The following is a 16,674-nucleotide window of genomic DNA, read 5'->3' as shown; positions in this document are numbered from 1 at the left end:
TCCTAGGGGCTACTTCCTGACTATTGGCATCCACTAAATATGAATTCCGATCATTTATGGGAGAAATATCGAAGGTATCTAGCTATTTGTCCAATTTGATAATACCATCGAGCTGGAAATTAACTGTGTCTGATGTAATATTCTAAGTCTAGCCGTACCATCAGGATCTTCAAGCTCCACTTTTTCTCTCTACCCATCTCTCTCTCTCTGTGCCTACGTCTCTTTTTCTCTCTGTTTCTCATGAAGGAGAGAATCATTTTGGATATCTCTACAGGGTAGCGTAACATGCGGGCTGGAATATTTGCTCACTGATTTGGACATGGAGATTAAGTTTTATAGAGATAGCGGTATTGTAGAGAGACAGAAAGAGGTTTGTAGAGACATATAAGCTATGAAGGAACAGGAGCATGAGAAAGACGCAGCTGCAACCGGTAGAAAAATCAGCAGTGCATTGGCTTATTAATGTCCCCACGCCACCGGCCAAGGCATTTTTCTAGTCTTATGCGATGCATTTGCATTAATGATTACACGGTTAGGGTTAATTACGACGAAAGCAACTCTCTACATGTGATATCAGTAAATAATTATCTTATTAATCACAATTCTTCATCGCCACAGACTTTTGCCTATTATCTCCCGGTAATTAGCGTTTGTCCGGTGACCAGACTCCACTGGACTTGAACCGCTTTGATAATTCGCAGAAATCATGGATTTTAGAATTCATGGGCCCAGCCGAGCAAGACGATCGTATGTGCTCCTAATTTTAGAAAATTGCTTATCTTCGTGGAGCCCACCGCCCTCCCCCTTGATAAAAACCCCCCAAGGTCCCCTCCGCAACTCATCAGTCGTCACCACCAATTTCTCTCTCTTGCTCTGCGTCTCTCTCTAGCTCTGCATCTCTATCTCTAAATCAGGAGACGAGAAGAAGAAACAAGCGAGATTCTCTCTCTTCATCTGTCATTTGTGAGAAGCTCGGATCCAGCAATGGCAGCAGCGGCGGGGTTCCTACTCGGCTTCCTCTTCTTCGCGGCGCTTCTCCGGCCGAGCGCCGCCCAGGGCGGCTGGCAGAACGCCCACGCCACCTTCTACGGCGGCGGCGACGCCTCCGGCACAATGGGTACGTCTTTCCCCTCTCTTTAGAAAGATAGATAGCGAGATGCAGATGAGAGAGAGATGGATAGCTTGCTAGATTCTGTGAGAGATCGAGCGTTTTCTCTCTCCTACCTTCAGTAACCAGAGAGAGATAAGTAGGTAAATAGAGAGATGAAAAGATGAGTAGATGGACAGAGAGAGATCGGGTATCCAATAAACAACACGAGAGAGAGAGAGAGAGAGAGATGTCAAGAGTTGTAAAGAGAGATAGAAATGTGTAGAGAGTTGTAAGGAGAGAGAGAGAGTTGTAGAGAGTGAGATTTTTACAGAGCTGTAATGCGAGAGAGTTGTAAAGAGAGAGAGAGAGAGTTGTAGAGAGTGAGATTTTTACAGAGCTGTAATGCGAGAGAGTTGTAGAGGGAAAGAGAGATGTAGAGAGTTGTAAAGAGAGAGTGAGGGATGCTGAGAGATGTAAAGAGAGAGTTCTAGAGAAAGAGAGATGAAGTAAGAAAACTGAAGAGAAATTGGATAATGGTGCAGGTGGGGCATGCGGATACGGAAACCTATAAAGCCAGGGCTACGGGACGAACACAGCAGCGCTAAGCACGGCGCTATCCAACAATGGGCTGAGCTGCGGATCCTGCTACAAGATCAAGTGCGCCGGCGACCCCAAATGGTGCTTGCCGGCCACCATCACCGTCACGGCCACCAACTTCTGTCCGCCCAACCCTTCCATTCCCAGCGACAACGGCGGCTGGTGCAGCCCCCCGCGCGAGCACTTCGACTTAGCCCAGCCGGCCTTCCTCAAAATCGCCCAGTACCGCGCTGGCATCGTCCCCGTCGCCTACCAGCGCGTCCCTTGCGCCAAGTCCGGCGGCATCCGCTTCACCGTCAACGGCCACAACTTCTTCAACCTCGTTCTCGTCACCAACGTCGGCGGCGCTGGCGACGTCGTCGCTCTCGCTTTGAAGACTCCCACTTCCGATTGGCAGGCTCTTTCCCGAAACTGGGGTCAGAACTGGCAAAGCAACGCCAACCTCGGCAGCCAGAGCCTCTCCTTCAAGGTCACCACGAGCGATGGAAGAACCATCGTCAGCTACGACGTCGCCCCCCGTGGCTGGTCCTTTGGACAAACCTTCGAGGGCAACCAGTTCTAGCCGGCTCGGACTGCCACGCAACCTCTGCCGCCCGCCTGCCGACAAACCCTTTATACTGATTTTGTACTGTTTATAAAATCCAGCGTAAAAAACGCACCATTAGAAAACATTGTATCTACAAACTACATAAATATCCTTCAAACATAAAATCCTCAAAATCCAAATGCCCTACTCTCATGTAGTGTATGCGTTTCACATCATTGAAATTATCATGAATCCATGTTATTAAGGCTAAAAAATTATGTCATATTTAGAATGAAGTTCTGATTTTTATGCATTTAATCGTACTCTCACAGAATTTTCTGACATTTATTTCATCAATAAAATAAATTTATAATTCCTAAAATATTTATTTCAATATTTTTAGGGTTTTACTATTTTGGAATGATTATCTGATTTTCTGGATTTTGTGTTAATTTATAGAATTTTCAATCATTGAATTCATAAAGAAAGTAATTTTCTAAGTCAGAAATGTCATTTTAAATTTATTTAAATATTTCAAATGACTTTTTTGGCATTCTTCCTTCTTAGAAATGTGTCCCACCCTAGTCCACTGAGGTCGAAGGAGAGAGATAATCAGATGGCTCAGATAGCTCAAAATTCAAACCATGATATCTAATGATCCAAAAGGAGTTTTGGGCTGAAATTTTGAAGGTAGTTCCATCTTTCCTACCTCTAGACACCTATAATTTGGGATCTATAAATAGAATCCCTTTTACTTGTAAAATGCTCACTCTTTTGATTTTTTTTTTATTTCAATAAGTGGATTCATTGGCTTATTCAAATATCGGCCTCCATCTCAGTCGCACTAGCAACAGTAAAATTTTCATCTTTTTCCCTCACTTGGCTCCTTGCTGGCGCATATCCTTCATCATCTCCATTGCAATAGGTGACTACATCTCTTTCATACTCTCCATTCCACTCCATACACGACCATCAATCGTCCCCACGTATATTTAAACTAACAAAAGGTTGATTAACCCAATTGGTATGTCTAGTTGCAATATGTGAGCTATCAAACTACATTTTCTACCACAAAAGGTTCAAAGAGTTTAATCAACCCTTTAATTGAACTTATTTATCAAAAGTTATTGTGTATTTATAATTCTTCTGAAGTGTTACAATCCTATTATGCTTCATATCAAAATCAACCATCAACCCTGATGGTCATAGTTGTTGAGATTAATGCAATTGGAAATCATCTATAACTCACTTTCTTAAATTACTGATGGAGGTATATGCCGAATGCAAGCCATTCAGTGATAAAATCTGTTCATTTTAATGTGCACGTGATGCTTATAATCAAGTCCATCAAGACAGAAAATAGCTAAGTGAATTATGATGAAATCATAATACGTAGATCACTATAATTTAAGTAGTATTCATCTTCTAAGCGCTCATCTTCAAAATAGATTTAAGAAGATCCAAATTTTATGATATAAGGATACTATCTACTCTCACTTATATGGTGAGTATGCTTGATCTCGTGGCCATTAGTGTGGAGCCATTAAGGACACCTAATGTGTGTTCTTTATGGTAAATAATGAGTTGAATTTATCTGTATGAACCCCTGGATAGTTTTATACCAAATGACAATTAGGTTGATTCACGTCGGGGCTGTCTAGGAGGTTCTTATACTCGAGACACCAAGATGCCTTGTGGATGGGTGATTTTACTTTTACGATGGCTTACAACTTCATAATCATGGAATTCCAAACATCCCTAACTTGAGAGTACCAAGAAGTTCACAAACATGATTGAGTGGCCAAGATGAGATTCTTTGCCGCAGTGGAAGAGGAGATATCACAAGGAAGACAATGCATTGAAGTCCTTGGCCAAAACACTGGAATATCATAGAAGAGTTCCCCGATGATTGCCAAATGTATTAATAGATGACAAAAAGGTTAGCTACATCCTAACGAATGCCCTAACACAAAGCAAATGAAGAAGTTACATTGTGATGGCACCCTCTTCGATTTCTTCATCAACAATGTTCAAATCTCATCGAATGTCACAAACCTTTGCAATCTGATAGTCAATTTGTTCATTATTCCTCCAAAAGTCCTTTGCAAGAACATCAAGGAGTGGTCCAGAGTCGAATCTGAACTCCACGCCACCAATCCAAATCTCGCCTTCTCGTAGATGAATCGCCTCCAAAGCTCAATTTTCAATCTTCAATCCTGCAACTGAAAAGAAGTTTATGTCTGTTTCTGGATGTAGGGATGATCAGATCGATGCCATATCCACCAAGTTGTCTATTGAAAAGGCAGATATGAAGAGATCCTTCCCAAAATAAGAAGCATATGAGAGAGTGAAATCAAGGAACAACCTCCATTATTGGTTCTTACTATCCTTGTCTTCACCTTTGAACATGGTGCAACAGGTATGGTGAGGAGGTGCTCAATGTCATCAAGGAGTTTAAGGAAAATGTTGGCGACATGGAGAAAAAGGCAAATGGTGTCGGAAGGAAGGAGCTCATGTCAGAGCTCTGATCAGAACTTTGCCTCGAATTTGTTCATCTAAGGAGAAACCCAGGAGCTGCTTTGTGAACAATCAACTCATCAACATAGATGACGTTGACAACCATCATTGAGTGAGTTTTTTTACTTATTTTATTTCTGCCTGCTTGTGGAGAAGATCAACAAAATCTTGTCCCCCCATTGCGTATTATTAGTATGAAATCATCAAGAAAGAGTTTTCGCTTCCCAAAAGGGGTGATTAGAACTTTAAACTGTTTCATTAGAGGAAACGTAGAGTCTTGGGATTAAAGTATTTACATTGACATATTATGGGATTATGCCATAACCTGGGGTGTTAGTCGTCAGAGTCGGCCCTATTGCTAATTGATCATTTTCAGATAGTAAGGTTTAGGCATTTTCTGAGTCTTTGTTGATAAGTTACAATGCATGACTTGGGTAATAACAAATGATGAGGATGGTGTAAATTTATCACTGTCGCCTCACTTTTGAGGTTCGGTCCCATTGGTAGAATTGTTAGAGTTTACATATGGAGCTGGGACTCATGCCTCTTCAAGATAGCCAAAGATTATATGTATATAAATGATCAAATTATGAGGTCTTCAACATAATCTGACTTCTTGGTTGGATTTAGATTCATTTCAAAACCCTTATAGTAAAAGCTATGGATATGTCCAATGATGAGTGAGTTCTGATAAGTAACATACTGAAATAATTAATTATCCATAAATATGTAAACTAAAAATATATATTCATAGTATCTTGGAAAATGATATCAAGATAGAATAGTACTATCCACTCTTACTCATCTGATGAGGATGGTCAATCACATTACCAGTTGTGGGAAGGTGAGTGATTGAAGGTGCTCTTTAGGGAAATAATTTACTGGTTCGATCCATATTAAGTACTGGATGATTTTATATTTAAATGTCAACAGTTTATATTAATTTTACTCTTGTTCCTGAGACTAAAAAGACATATTGTGGAGGAAACGATGTCCTCTTGAGAATGAGCTATGAGTCCCTAATCATGAGGTTTTAAATAGTCTCAACCCAGATGTAGCAACAACTCTATGAAGCGGATTGTGTGGTCTATTTGGGATAATTGATTCTCCCAAAAATAGGAGATATGATGAAGGAAGAAAATGATAGGTATTACTTCTCCAAGGTAATCAAAATATAGAAAATAGTATATTGATGATTTCTTAATGTATCATCCAAACTTGGATCACATGATCAGGATTCAGAATTGAACATGCACCAAGACTTACATATAGATGACTGATTAAGCATACATGACAATTGATAAAAAAAAGGTTCATGAAAGAGCTAGTAATGTAGTTTGTTTCTTGGAAACTCACGTGTTGGCAACTTGACCAATTCATTCAGTTCAATCAATCCTTTTTTACTTAATACATAATAAATATAGTTAATTAATAATATTATCTAATATCAATTCATTAAATAGCATAGTATATGGGCCAAAAGGGTCACAAAAAAGGGTTTATTGGATGTCGGAGTTTAAACTAAGAATGCAGGGGTTTTTATTGAAAAATGATGTCAAATATAAAGATACCCCAAACTCAATGTCAAGTACCCTCATGAACATTTTCTATGTATCCTAGATAACACACATGTTAGTAGACTAATATGACCATATTTACATCTCTATATTCATTAAAATGGTTATATATGCGTGTTATCTAGCCTAAACTATTTATTTTTTGAATGATATTTTTAATTTAATTAATTTTTAACTATTTGTAATGATTTTTCTAACATCAAGTTCTGATAGAAAATAATTTTTAGTCAGAATATATTTTTTCCTGAATTATTTGGCATTATATTCAAAGAGATATCATTTATTTAAGTTCAAAACATATATTTCTAAAATTTGAAATATATTCATTTAAAGAGCATTTAAATCCTATGATATGTTCCCTGTGGAGACGACCCTTGCTTATCACGAACTCCAATATCAATGGCAAATGAACACCCAATATTTGAGCTTATCAATCCCTCTTATTTTGGATTTTCATTTTTCTTCATTAAAGTGATGGGAATGTTAAGAATATGTTCTCAGATCTCTTCTGGAATTGATCAAGAAGAAGATAAGTATATTTTCCATGCTGAGGACCATATGGGTGCAATCAGAAATTGATGCGGCTTGAAATCAATGCGGCTAGGAATCAAACTACATGTGATTCAATAAAAAACTTGGAAATTTGATCATCAACTTTTTTTGTTCTAGTGTAAAAGGTACATTTCTATTGACTTCTTTTGCTCCATAAATTTTGTCTCAGCCATCAATCCTGCCAAGGCCTACTAATAAATAACAAGCCACTAATATTAGTTATTATGGATAATGCAATAATCTTTGAGTGGGTTCAAGGTCAAGTGAATTCATTTTTTTCTCCTTTTCCTTCTCTTTTTTTAATTTAAGATTATTGATAAGATCATTAGCATATACTTAATATTATAGTTCAATAAATTATTAATACAACTTATCATAATTTAATTATATATTTGAAATCCATGTTTTCATAAAGTTCATCATACCTTCTTAATTAAATATTGATGTCATACATATTTATTATACAATATTTATTCTTAACTATGATGTTCTTGACCTATTATCCAGGTATAATTAATTTTATAATCTCCTTAGCTTTCAAATATTTGTGATAATATAATTTTATTTATTGAGTTTATCACCCATCACCATAACTCTCTCATACGGCCTTTAAGACTAGAAGCACACACCCATATTTTTTAAATAAATTAGGGGTTTCTTCAGTTTATCTATTATCCTCCATTTCTCATAATGAAAATATATTTAGTCACTAGAGAATATAATCATTATATCCGTTATATTCATATATTACTAACTACAGTCACTATCTCATTGTCTCATTTTTATTTAATCTGTATATTTTGATTAGTATTCCTCGTACTTCATTGTTTATTTTTAAACATGGAACTGGCATATCTACATAATCTATGTCATCTCTAATATTAAATAAATATATAAAACACAAAATCTTACAAAATACTTAAATTGTTTATATAATTATTTCATATTTATTATTTCCTCTCTTATTCCTATTCACTAGATGTGAAATTCTGACTCACACTTATTTTCACTCTTTATACGTCAACCCAAAATTTGAATTTTGAATTAATTATTACATTATAAAAATAATATTGTATTTCATTTATTTACATGTCCCATAAAAATAATTAAGTATTACTTTATCTCGCTTGTGGACTCAGATTTTTGGTTACATTTCCTACTTGACTCATTTCTCATCGTTAAATATAAACTATAAGAATTTTAAATGCTTTTGGATGGAGCGCATCCAAACGACGCCAACGAATCATTAGCAGGGTCGTTGTCGCCGTCATTGTCGTCATCAGTATCGCCACCGGTTTGTATCCAGCCTGACCGACACGCCAAAGCAGCCATGAAGACGCCCAGGTTTAAATACCCTGGGTAGAGCATGTCCGTGCATGTATCTCGTGTTTTCATCATTTGTTTTCAATCATCTTGATGTCTGTTTTCAGTCGTCCATTTTACATCGTCTTGTCCGTTGTTTTATTTTATGTGTGTTGCAAAGGAAGGGAGAGATCCTTAGTGGACTCTCCTTTCTGAACTCCATGTAAGGGCCCATCATGGCCATATATAAGGCCATGATGGGACAATGTTGTCTTTAGACCTGAATATGCAGTTATTTTTGTGTGGAAGTTACTCCATCAGATCTCACCATGAGAAAAGAAGAGGAAGGAGAAGACGAAGAAGAAGGAGAAGAAGGAGAGGAAGAAGAGAAGGGGAAAGGAGAGGAAGACTGTCGCGTGTACTAGCCGCGCCCGTTCACCTGATCCCCCAGCACCGCAGCCACTACTCGGTCGGCCAGATTGTCAAACTATCATTGCCCGCCGCCGGTCACCGTCGCCCATCACCTATCATAGCCAATGGTTGTGAATAGCTGTGACCAGCTGTCGTGATCAGCCGTAGCCAGCAGTCGTGAACAGCCGCGATCAACGGCCGTGACCAGTCACAGCGAGCGGATGTGACCAGTCGCAGCCAGCGACCTTGAAATTCTGTGACCAGCGATCACGACCAGCCATAGCCAGCAGCCGCGATAGCCGCGACCACTCAAGACCAGCGGCCGCAACCAGTCGCAACCAGTCGCTGTGAATAGCCCCGACCAACAGCTACGACTAGTCGCAGCCAGTGGTCGTGATCAGCCATGACCAGCCGCGACCAGCCGCGGTCGAATGCGATGTGCGATTGTGACCAACAACCACACGTAGTTGTGACCAGCTACCACCGCGGCCTTGACCGGTCGTTCCCAGTGGCCACGACGAGCTGAGAGTCGCGACTGCGATCGGACACCCCCAACGGCCGCGGTCAATCATGACCTGTGGCCGCGACCAACTACTGTCCGAGACTGCGACCAGGCGCAGCCCGCAATCTCGACCGACCGCTGCCAGTGGTAGCAGCCAGCCAAGATCTGCTGCTCCTGCTACCAACTGACGGTGCTGCCGCGTCCCCTTCTTGCTGTTGACCACTACACCGTGTCTTGTCGCAGTGCTGAACACGGTGCGTCACTCCCGCTGACCGCCACCGCGTCATAACCGCTTCCCGCTAATATTGCCACCAGCCACGATGCTGCCCGCCAACGCAAGATTCCTGCTTCCTCGACTCCGATCAACCCTTCCCTCAGCTCCTACGCCCCTTCGTCATTCGAGCTCACACACCCAGGAGGATACTGACGACGAGAGACATCACCGATGAGGTACGTCATTCCCTTGCTCGTCCGTTAAATTACTTCCTACAGTATATTTTCAGCTGCACTCCACCGCGCTCGGGTTAGCTTATGAGAGAGACAAGTATCAAGAAAACTGTGTTGAGTGTCTTCCTAGGCACGGGCCGAGCCCATCCATTACGTGCGAGCCCCTACGGACTTGTTCTGTTCGACGCCGTAGTCGCCATCGCCGCTCCGACGTGGGTCAGAAGGTCACCGTCACCGTGACCATCACCAATCGTCTGCTTCATAAACAAGCGTTCAGCAAACCATCCCGAGTTAGGGGCCTACACGTACATCCTCTTAGGTCTCATCGCATCATATAGTTACATTCACCTAGTGATTTTGCATGCATGGCGTCGCATTCAACAAAGTCCGACATCATTTTGGTATCAGAGCCAGTTTGTGGATGCCCATAGCACGCCTCTGTACCCTCGCATCATTACATCTGCGTACATCCATGTTTGAAAACCCATTTAGGAATCCCATCGAGGAATTGGCCATGGTCACCGAGACGCGATCGAATGCAGTCCGAAGGTTTGCCTTCACCGCGATGAGACAAATCATCACTACTCGAAAGAGTCAGCCCTATACGACTCTTAGAACCTTGTCCCATCACGCCTGAAGGTGGTGTACCACCTCCTACTTCAGAGCCCAGACGAACCGAACTCGACGATTGGGGTGCCATCGTCATGGAAGACCAACAATCTGATTGCGCCAGTAGAGGGTCTTTACCCAGGCACCCTACTCATTCTAGCGAACCGCCAATGATGACGACTCCACCACGGATCGAAGACCTCGGGCAAACAACAATGCCCACGGCGCCGACACTAACGCCGAACCCTCACTTCTCACCATCACGATCCGACGATGTCGTCCAGCGACTCGGGAAAGAACCAGCCAGAGATAGCTCAAAGTCCCAGCCGCCTTCCAATGTGCCGCTTCAATCATGCGAGCCACCGACGTGCCCCTACTAGCCACGACAGACGCAATGGGGACAACAGCAGCGATAACAACCTTCGACTAGCCGATATCATCCCCTGCAACGCAACGAGGACAGATACTACTACCAAGAGCGACCACAGAACTATCCGGAGCGGCGATTCCCATCCTGACAGGAGGCATCCGCTACGGCAGGATATCGACTGGCAGGACAACGCCAGGATTATCAGGGTCGACCTTACGAGCCAGCCCAAGCTCAATACCCAACGCATGGTCATCCTCTAGCACGAGAGGAGCCTTATTACCTGCTGATATCCCATGCGAACCCTGTATCGTATGGATCCGTGCCGGCCCATGCACCTACATATGACCCCCACGGTCACTACGGGACACCTAGAGCACCCGCGGCGATGATATAGCCGAATTATGCTACGGCACTGACCCACGCGACGGCACCGACTTATGCTCCAGCGTCGAATTATGTGTCGGTGCAAACCTACGCGCTGGTGTCGACCTACGTGCCGGCGCCAACCTATGCGCTGCGTGAGCATTTTGCTACCTCGATACCACCAGGCGCACCGCCGGTTGCTCTCGCAGCCTACGCACCGTACAGTCCCCCCCCCCCGCACCTAGGCCAATGTACGCAGCAGACGCCACCGGACCCAAGGACAGTCGACGCACCACCAAGACCTCCTGCACCGCAGGATAACCGTCCGGCCTATCATGCCCCGAATTCCCCCCCGGAACCCTTAGATTCGTACGGACCACAGGACATCCGACGACATCAGCCAGCCCATCATCATCATCGCGATGATGATAGAGATCATAGACGGGAGGCCCACCAAGCCATGATTCAGAAGAGTGTCCGAATCAAAGTTCCCATCTATGAGGGCAAGCGAAATCCAAAAGATTAAACGGACTGGGAGTCTGATCTCGAAAGTTACTTCCAGTGGTACAATATGGATGACGACCTTTGCGTCGCATATGCGGAGGCCAAACTTGGAGGCTAGGCCAAGATATTCTGGAAGAACAAAAAGGATGCCGCGAGATGACGAGGAGATCCACCTATCACTTGGGAAGTCATGTCGAGAAAGCTTAAGGATAAGTATATCCCTAAGCTTTACATGACACGTCTCCTTCTCAAGTGGATGGATCTCAAGCAAGGCAGGCGCAAGGTTAGTGACTATATCAAGGACTTCGAGGAGTACGGTATGTGCTGCCACTTCGTCAATAGGCCACATGTTCAGATTGCGCTCTTCGCGCACGGATTACGTCCCGACCTAGGAGTTAAGGTGTTGGAACAGAATCCAACATCAGTAGATCAAGCATATAGTATAGTGGAGAGCAACGAGTTCTCCATCGACGATACATCCTTAGTGACGGCTCACGCTACTCGCACTCCGTCCGCCGCCACAGTTCAGTCTATGAGGCCCACCTCAACTACCGGATTACCGAGAGGAGCTCCACCTCCCGCTAGGAGCACTACTCCTTCACCGACGACGGTTACTACGACCCCAGCTGCATCGTCTGTCGTCTCGACTGCTCGTGCCCCGACAGTGAATCGCGAACAGTTACCATGCTTCAAGTGCAAGGGATTTGGGCACCGACGGTCTGACTATCCATCCCTACTTTTTATGGACATTAGTGGGAACCCACCACCCGAGGATGACATAGAGGTAAATGTCTATCCAGGCGAGTGCCCCAAAGACGAGGCCGTTGAGGAACCATTAGGGTATATCCAGATTACCCCCGTGATTTCGGCGTCTGTTTTCCTAGTGGTGAACTTTGGTATTCAGCAGAACACTACACATCGTGTTGTCTCTATATCACCAAGGCCTACTCCAGTGAAACCAGACGCACCACCAGTTAGGGCTCCATCGATGTCCGCCCCGACACAACGAGTGTCCCAGACTCGGACACCGACTCTGGGGGTCATCTTACCGCCTCCGCGTACCCAGCCAACACCCAACCTCGAGGAAGTTGTGTAGAGCACGTCGATCTTTTACATCTACGTAAAGATCAATGGACGCACGTGCAAGTTGATTATAGATAGTGGGAGCTGCATCAATGCAGTCTCCGAAGATACCGCGGCCAAGCTAAGCCTTACTTTGACGCCACACCCTACTCCTTATAGCGTATCTTGGATTGACACTTCAACCCTTCTGGTATGATCGCAGTGCTACGTGCGGTTGAAGATGAGCACCTATGACAAAAGGGTGTTATGCGACGTCCTGCCTATGAAGATCGGCAGTATCATACTGGGACGTCCGTGGTTGTTTGACAATGACGTCCAACTATCAGGATGAGCGAACACATGTTTATTTATGTATGGTGGACGTAGACTGTTATGTTACCCAGCGGTACGTGCACCTACTCAGCTAGCGCCGACCGTATCGACACCGGCTCCTCAGCCGAAGACACCGTTGATCACCAACGGGTGTAAATTCTGATGAGAGCTTGAACAGGAATGAGAAGACATACCCGTATGCTTCGCTCTAGCACGAGATGTTCCTTCGGAGGAGCCAACACGTACGCTGGACGTACCAGACGCGCCTGAGCTGTCTGATCTCATGGCTGAGTACGGGGATGTCTTTCCTGAAGAACTCCCTGACAAGCTCCCACCTATGCGTAGCATACAACATGCTATCAATCTTGTTCGTGGAGCTTCGCTACCGAACTTGGCACATTACCGGATGGACCCGGTAAAAAAGGAGGAATTGTATCTCTAGGTAAAGGAAATCTTGGCTAAACGTCTCATACGCGAAAGCCTCAGCCCGTGCGCTGTTCCCGCACTACTCACGCCGAAGATGGACGGGACTTGGCGTATGTGTTGCGATTCCTGCGCCATCAACAAGATAACGATGAAGTACCATTTTCCCATTCCTCGAGTGCAGGATTTATTTGATCAGATGGCAGGAGCGATCATCTTTTCGAAAATCGATTTACGTAGTGGATATCACCAAGTCCGCATTCGACCAGGAGACGAATGGAAGACGGCCTTCAAGATCAAAGATGGCCTTTTTGAGTGGAACGTTATGCCATTTGGGCTCTCCAACGCCCCGAGTACATTTCAACGCTTGATGAACGAGGTCTTATGCCCGTTCATTGGTAGGTTTGTAGTTGTATACTTTGATGATATATTGATTTTTAGTGGAACCCGTGAAGACCACCTACGACACCTCTGACAGGTGTGTGGCGCGCTTCAGAGAGAGAAACTCTACGCGCACCCGAAGAAATGTAGTTTCTTCATGGCCGGGGTTTCTCTCCTCAGCTTCCTCATATCACCTCACGGAGTTTCTGCAGATACAACCAAGATCGAGGCCATAACGACATGGCCCAAGCCCAAGGACGTTCATGAAGTGCGCAGTTTCATGGGCTTAGCCATTTTCTATCGACGTTTTGTCCCAAGATTTAGTGGCTTCACTACCCCTATCACTGACCTTATCGGACTCGATAAGTTTGAATGGACGAAGGCGGCCAACAAGGCCTTCGAAGAGATCAAGCACCGCATGACCCACGCTCCCATCTTACGACTGCCTGATTTCAACAAAGTGTTTGAAGTTGCTTGCGATGCTTCAGGCGTAGATATCGGTGGCATCCTTAGTCAAGACTGACATCCGATCAAGTACTTCAGCAAAACATTGAACGATACAAAGCGTCGTTATGATAACTACAATCGGGAATTTTATGCCTTAGTCCAATCGCTTCGTCATTGGTGCCATTATCTCCTTCCAAAGGAGTTTGTACTCTACTCAGACCATAGTGCCCTTTGGCACTTGCATGATTAGAAGAAGGTCAGTGATCGACATGCCCGATGAATTACTTACTTTCAAGATTATACGTTCATGATACGGCATAAGAAGGGAAAGGACAATGCCGTTGCCAATGCTCTCAGCCGGAGACCAGTTGTCCTAAACACGATGAAGATCCGAGTCTTGGGATTTGATCAAATCCCACAAGACTATGACGATTGCCCAGACTTTGGGAAGATTAGAAATGCCATTAGTGATGGCCCAAAGTCAGAGTACCAAGATTACTATATTTCTGACGGTTACCTATTCCATGGGAAGAGGTTATGCATATCCCGTACATCATTACGAGATTTCCTTATTTGGGAAACACATGCGAGTGGTCTGAGTGGACATTTTGGTGTCAACGAGATGATCCAATCGTTGGAATATCAGTTCTACTGGCCATCATTGAAAAGGGACATTGGGAAGAGTGTATCTCGTTGCTTGGTTTGCTCGAAGGCCAAGATGACAAAGCAGAACACTGGGCTCTATACGCCCTTACCCGTACCGACATGTCCCTGGGATGATGTTAGTATCGATTTTGTTTTCGGCCTACCGATGACAGCCCGACGACACGACTTTATTATGGTCGTAGTCGATCAATTCTCCAAAATGGCCCACTTTATACCGTGCTCGAAGACCGCCAATGACTCATGCGTAGCACGTTTATTTTTTGACGAGATCGTCCATTTACATGGAGTACCATAGTCAATCGCATCGGATCGCGATGTGCAATTCACTAGCTATTTTTGGAAGACCCTATGGGTCTTAATGGGGACGAAGCTTAAATTTTCCACAGCCTATCATCCCCAAACGGATGGGCAAACTGAGGTAGTGAATCATAGCCTAAGCAATTTACTTCGTTCGATCGTCGGAGAAAATCTCTCCACGTGGGGTCGTGTCCTACCCCGTGCCGAATTGGCATTTAATTCTTCAGGGAACTGCACCACCGGTCGCACCCCATTTGAGATAGTTTATGGCCAGATAGCTTGTAAGCCTTTAGACCTTACCCCCGTAACCGAGCATACTAGAGCCTCCGAGGATGGCATTGCATTTGCACAACATATTAGGGACACGCATCATGACATTCATGAACGTATTGGATTGCAAAATGAGAAGTACAAGGTCGCCACCGATGTGGGCGTAGGTCAGTTAGCTACACCGAGGGAGAACTTGTCATGGTCAGGTTGAGACTCTCCTATGGTCACTATGAAGCTTCACGCTCGTAGTTTCTGGCCTTTCCCGATAGTCCGTGAGATCGGTGAGAACGCCTACGTTGTGGGTATCCCACGAGATTGGGGGATCTGTCCCATTTACAACGTTAGTGATCTGGTCCTGTACGAACCAATGCCACCTATCATTGAGCCTCACAGCCCTTCGGGCCTTGGTAGTGAAGTGAGTGAGAAAAGCTATCTACCCCCTCCTGCCTTGTCCCCAATGAGGCATCAGCATGTCGAGTCGGTACTAGATGAGGTAATTAACACTACATGGGAGCAGATGGATCGCAAGTTCCTAGTGCACTGGCAGGGTCGGCCGTCGTCTAACGACGCATGGATCTTAGAGACAGAACTTCTTCGGCTTCGACCAAAGCTCGTCCAACCAATTGAAGATATCGTCAGCTTCAACTTGCCGAAGTCGAGTTCCTCCCGCCTTGGGAGGATGATGGAAGACCAACCAGCTGATCGCATCCAGAATCGTTGCCAGCCTTTACGTGGAGCCAGAGCCGATGTGAAGAACCAACACTTCCACTATCAAGCTTGAAGAAACAGTCGCGTCGTCCTGGAGAGTGCTGAGTCATCTTTGTGTACTTTTCCTTTTCATTGTTTTTGAATTGTTGGAGGCCCCTCCTGCGTGAGTACCGCCCTCCCCCGTCGTTCGTGTTTATTTTTAGTCGTGTTTAAGTGTCATCTTTAGGGGGAGGAAATCCATAATGGGATTCTTCTCCCCTTAAAGAATCCCTTTTAAAAGGGAGGCCCAATAGGCCTTCCCCTTAAAGGGGGCCCAATTTGGGCTTCCATAACTGCCACTTCCCCCACCTTTTAAGAAGGGGAGAAGTGGAAGTTAAGGAAGGAGAAATCATTGTTGAAGAATCAGATCTCGTTTTTTTTTTCACTTTGATAGCAGTTATTTTCTTGTCCATCGTGATTGTTTCCTGAAGAAGAAGAGGGAGAGTTCGTAGAGAAAGAGCGTCTAGTTCTGGTTGTGGTACGATTTCATTGCTTCTTTCCTCGGAGAGAAGGATCATTTCCCGTTTGATATCAGGTTGATTTTGAAGACTGCATCACTGAGATTTTGTCCCTGCCAAAGACGTCACCAATAGTTAATGCAAAGTTAAGTGTCGTTCCCTCTCTCTGAAGATTCTAAGATTGAATGCCTAGGCGACCATTCACTCCACTGTGGATCTGAAT

At 44.3% G+C, this 16,674-nt stretch overlaps 1 pseudogene; it reads left to right on the top strand.

The window, feature by feature from the left end:
* The first annotated feature begins 984 nt into the window (after positions 1 to 984).
* LOC144702569 (expansin-A10 pseudogene) lies at positions 985 to 2,310 on the top strand (annotated as a pseudogene).
* Positions 2,311 to 16,674: the final 14,364 nt, after the last annotated feature.

Source organism: Wolffia australiana, chromosome 4 (genome assembly GCF_029677425.1).
Source record: "Wolffia australiana isolate 7733 chromosome 4, ASM2967742v1".
Taxonomy (NCBI): domain Eukaryota; kingdom Viridiplantae; phylum Streptophyta; class Magnoliopsida; order Alismatales; family Araceae; genus Wolffia; species Wolffia australiana.
The sequence above is the reverse complement of the archived record's forward strand: the minus strand, read 5'-3'. Positions and strand labels throughout refer to the sequence as shown.